The sequence below is a fragment of the Erpetoichthys calabaricus genome, chromosome 4 (genome assembly GCF_900747795.2).
Source record: "Erpetoichthys calabaricus chromosome 4, fErpCal1.3, whole genome shotgun sequence".
Classification (NCBI taxonomy): domain Eukaryota; kingdom Metazoa; phylum Chordata; class Cladistia; order Polypteriformes; family Polypteridae; genus Erpetoichthys; species Erpetoichthys calabaricus.
This window is the reverse complement of record NC_041397.2, coordinates 77,833,670-77,839,166: the sequence shown is the minus strand read 5'-3', so window position 1 is coordinate 77,839,166 and position 5,497 is coordinate 77,833,670. Positions and strand designations below refer to the sequence as shown.

The 5,497-nt window shown below is 38.5% G+C and overlaps 1 pseudogene; it reads left to right on the top strand.

The window, feature by feature from the left end:
• The first annotated feature begins 201 nt into the window (after nucleotides 1-201).
• On the top strand, nucleotides 202-1,912 carry LOC127527536 (tigger transposable element-derived protein 1-like; annotated as a pseudogene).
• Nucleotides 1,913-5,497: the final 3,585 nt, after the last annotated feature.

Below are 5,497 nucleotides of genomic sequence, written 5' to 3'. Positions count from 1 at the left end.
GGGAGCATACTGTATGCAAGTGAAGGTGACTGTGTGGGGGGCGGGCAGTGAACCGCCCCTCACCGCCTCCACTCATTCTCAACAGCAAGCCTGCTTGCACTGCTACATACACAGCAGGAAGTTGTCCCTCGTCAGCACACCAGGTGCCTTCCCGCCGTGATAGCATGCTGTGTAGAAGAGCCTTTTCTTCACTCTTCAACAATGTCTCTGAAATGCAAATCTGATGAAAGTGCTGGTGATAAAGTAAAGAAGAGAAAAACCATCACCGTGGAAAATAAAGTAGAGATAATAAAAAGGTCAGAGAGAGGTGAAACTCCATCATTCATTGGCAGAGCACTTGGTTACAGTCGGTCAACAATCGGAACAATTTTAAAAGATAAAGGTAGAATAATGGAGCATGTGAAAGGCCATACCCTAATGAATGCTACAATAATTGCCAAGCAACACAGTGGTTTAATTATTGAGATGGAAAGGCTGTTGATAATTTGGATTGAAGACCAAAATCAGCATAATATGCCTATCAGTCTTTCTTTAGTTCAAGAAAAGGCTTAAAGCCTTTTTAATGATTTAAAAGCTGCTCACAGAGCAAGTGAAGGTGATTACAATGAACAATTTGTGGCAAGTAGGGGTTGGTTCAACCGCTTTACAGAAAGAGCAAATTTGCACAATATTAAAACTCAAGGTGAAGCAGTGAGTGCCGAAGTATGTGCTACAAGTGATTTTCCCAAGATTTTGGAAGATATTATTGATGAGGGAGGTTATTTGCCAGACCAAATATTTAATGTAAATGAAACTGGCTTGTTCTGGAAAAAAATGCCTGAGAGGACCTACATTTCCAAAGAGGAAAAAAGTGCAGCAGGACATAAGGCATCAAAGGATAGGCTGACTTTATTAGATGGGGGTAATGCATCTGGGGATTTCAAGCTCAAGCCTTTGCTGGTGCATCACTCCCTAAATCCGAGGGCATTATGTAATGTTACTAAGGCATCTCTTCCCGTTACTTGGATGGCAAATAAAAAGGATTGGGTCACAGTTGCTGTCCTTCAAGAATGGTTTTTAAACCATTTTATCCCTGCTGTTGAACGTTATTTTTTTGGGCAAAAACATTCCTTTCAAAATTCTCCTTCTCCATGACAATGCCCCTGAACATCCAAACACTTTAGATGACATGCACCCCAAAGTAAAGGTGGTGTTTCTACCCTCCAACACTACATCACTACTCCAGCTAATGGATCAGGGAGTCATAGCCTCCTTTAAAGCCTATTATTTAAGGAGGACATTCTCACAAGCTGGCAGGGCTACTCAAATTGATGAGATAACCTTAAGGGAGTTCTGGAAGAGTTATAACATTTATGATGCCATTAAAAATATTGCTGACGCTTGGGTTGAAGTGAAAGAGACAAACATGAGAGGCATTTGGAAAAAATTGTGCCCCCAATTCACACAAGAATTTCTGGGGTTTACAGATGATGAAATCACTGAAACCAAGCAAGCTGTGGTTGCTATTGGAAATCAGCTGCAGCTGGACATCAGTGAAAATGATATCACAGAATTACTCAACTCCCATGGCAAAGAACTAACCAATGAAGACCTAATGGAACTAGAACAGCAGATGATAGCATTCAGTGAAGAAAACCAGGACCTAGAGACTCCAACAAAAAAGTTTTCTACAAAAGAGTTAGCTGATGCATTTCGTCTCATCGAAGCAGGAATGGCAAAGTTAGAGGAGCAAGATCCTGATACAGAGAGGTTCACCAAAGTTTACCAAACAGTTACCAAAGGCCTTAGATGCTACAAGGCTATTTATGATGAGAAAAAGAAAAGTTCCATGCAAACCTCCCTTGATGCCTACTTTAAGAGACCAGACCCATCCTCTTCATCAAGTCCATCAAGTTCTACCAACATTGCTTAAGGCTGTACTGTATTTGAAAATGTTTAAGCATTTACTGTGCATGCACAGAAAGGTAAAAATAAATAATATGTTGAGACAAACATCTGTCCAAATTGCATTTATTAAAATAATGTACCTGTTCTGACTTACATACAAATTCAACTTAAGAACAAACCTACAGTCCCTATCTCGTACATAACCTGGGGGCTGCCTGTATATTTTTATAGGCCAGAAGTTGGATCTACATGACAACAGAATGATATATTTAAAGAGCGGGCAGAAACTTAATTGTAAAAAGCAGGCATGTGTAGCCGTCTGAATTACAGAACTGGAACATTAGAGCAGCTAAAATCTTTAACCACTCAGAGTATGTGTCTTGTGACACCTTCACTATACTTCATAGACTAGTGTTGGAGAGAGCAGGAGTTAGCACTGGGGAGGAACAACAATGGATGGTGATCTGAATAGGGAGGTTGAAAGCAAACATTGCCTTCATTTTGTGTAAGAAGTCTGTAGTGCTCTGTAATAAAAGAATATTTGCATTACATGTTGAATCAACAAGGGTTTATTTGCTTTTTAAAGCCACCATGACTGCTGTAAATTAGGGCCATATTTTTCAGTTAACACTAGAATTACCAGAGCCTACGAAAAAACTCGTATATCCGGCCCACCTTAAATCGCTTCTTAAATCCATTCACACCTCTCCGCCAGCATCCTTTGTCCTCTAAATGTGCTGATAAAAGACAAGCTGCCAGCAGCCGGCTATTCCATCCCCCCACCGACTTAGAACGTGAGCGAAGTTTTCCCAGCTCACGCCTTGATTGATTATGTGGGAGTGAAGTGGAGTTTTACAGTGGAAATAAGAGATCATTATTCTAAAGTAATCTGTGTAAACACATTGTTAAAACAGAAACTTTTTCATATTTTAGTAATAAATGTTACAAAATGTAGTAGGCATAAACTATAGAATATATAAAGCCCGAGTTCCAAAGATCAAATAAACACTTTCACAAAAGCTTCAAGAATGATTCAACAGCTTCAGTGGTGTAGCGCGCTAAGATTTGCCTCTTAGCGCAGAGCAGCTTTTCCTTTCCTCACAGACCTGAGTTTGATTCCCCGCTGAGGATGAAGTGTTGCTTTTTTTTTTTTTTTCTTTTAAACCTCAAACGGACATAAAATTTATACATTGGTATGCACTGTCAGTTACTGAGATCGTTATATTTTCATGTGGGATGCTCCTTTTCAAATATTTGTTTAACAATTAAGACTGCAATTAACAGGAACAACTGTCCTTATAACTTATTTTTAAGATCCATAACACACAGACAGACAGAGCACTGCGTAATAGAGAGACAGACAGGCAGAGAAGTCACTAGATATATAAATAAACAGGGAAGCCACGTGTACTGAAAGAAAAAAAGAACAACATGTGCGTTGTCCCTGCTGCACTGAATAAGCGCAGGCGCTCTAACATCACCCCTCCCCCGATCTTACTTAGAGAGTCAGGGACAACGCACATGTTGTTCTTTTTTTCTTTCAGTACACGTGGCTTCCCTGTTTATTTATATATCTAGTGACTTCTCTGCCTGTCTGTCTCTCTATTACGCAGTGCTCTGTCTGTCTGTGTGTTATGGATCTTAAAAATAAGTTATAAGGACAGTTGTTCCTGTTAATTGCAGTCTCAATTGTTAAAAAAATATTTGAAAAGGCGCATCCCACATGAAAATATAACGATCTCAGTAACTGACAGTGCATACCAATGTATAAATTTTATGTCCGTTTGAGGTTTAAAAGAAAAGAAAAAAAAAAGCAACACTTCATCCCCAGCGGGGAATCGAACTCAGGTCTGTGAGGCAAGGAAAAGCTGCTTGGCGCTAAGAGGCAAATCTTAGCGCGCTACACCACAGAAGCTGTTGAACCATTTTGGAAGCTTTTGTGAAAGTATTTATTTGATCTTAGGAACGCGGGCTTTATATATTCAATAGTTTATGCCTACTACATTTTGTAACATTTATTACTAAAATATGAAAAAGTTTCTGTTTTAACAATGTGTTTACACAGATTACTTTAGAATAATGATCTCTTATTTCCACTGTAAAACTCCACTTCACTCCCAGATAATCAATCAAGGCATGAGCTGGGAAAAGTTCGCTCACGTTCTAAGTCGGTGGGGGGATGGAATAGCCGGCTGCTGGCAGCTTGTCTTTTATCAGCACATTTAGAGGACAAAGGATGCTGGCGGAGAGGTGTGAACGGATTTAAGAAGCGATTTAAGGTGGGCCGGATATACGAGTTTTTTCGTAGGCTCTGGTAATTCTAGTGTTAAAGATAAATTTTGCCAACCAAGCCACCCTGCTAGCAGGTGCAATGACAGAGGAATAAGTCTTGTAGTCACAAATGTGACTAGTGCTTGAAAGCAGTGCACCAAATTACTGATAGGCACTGTATGCAACAATGTGCCTAGCTTAATTTACTTCATTGTTAATGTAGTTATGTCCACACAATAAAATATTTTAATAACTCAATACACCTAACCTAAGCTGATATATTGGACTATGTAGGAAGTATCTAAACACATTAAATATAGGGGACTTTCTGTACATAATATAGAAATGATGGTTTTGGTTTGTAATTAAGTTTTATTGTGCCAGCATACAGCTATGTTCTACATTGGCACTGTTACACTGAAAGTGAGTTTTTTGCCAACTAAAGCACAGGCCATGATGATGCTATAAGTATAAAGTACTTACACTTTTTTCAAATTGATATGATTTTTTATTTTTTCTCATTTTTCTTTTCCTCTTCTGTGCTTTTGATATATCATCTGTGTTATTCAGTGATGGTTTGTTTACTACAATATTGCCCCATTTCCTCGTTACTCTTTTTTCGATGTCAGCAGATGACCATCTATAAAATGACTGGATTAGACAAGCAAAACATTCAGATGCTTTAAAAATACTCTGAATTGTCAGCACACATTCCTGACAAGCTGTTTTAGTTTCCTTATAAAGACATATTTCATAAGTACATCTCTTTTGTCCACTTGTACTAGTCAATGGCTTAATAAAAGCAGTGTCTGCTGTAGAAAACACCCTCTCATCCATCACTCTCATCTCTAGAGGAAAGAACATTAAGCACTCTTCCATCACACAGACTCACAATCATTCACTGTCAATGTTAGATGCTATTACTGTAAAGTACTCTTACACCTTTTGCCCAATTAAGTTTTTTGCCATTTTTGGAGTTTGAAACAAACATCATCAAATAATATTGAAATATTATGGAATAATTTGAAAAAATCCTGTGTTCCAAGTGAAATAAACTGAACTTTTTAAGTTATGTTCTGTGTTAAGTTTTTCTTAGGTAAATTTATTTAAAATTCATTTTACTACATGCTTTGGATTATTGCAGATATAGAGAAAAGGATAGGCACAGATGGTTGAGCTCCATTTCCTTGTGGACACTACTGTAGAGGAGACTTAGAACTCAAGTTACCACGGGGCCTATTCTCTTCTTGTTCCAGGATGGCGCTGAAAGTGCAAACATCAAAACTTACCTAGGAGGGAAAACAATATGACATCTGTGACAGCCCATGAATGTTTTAGA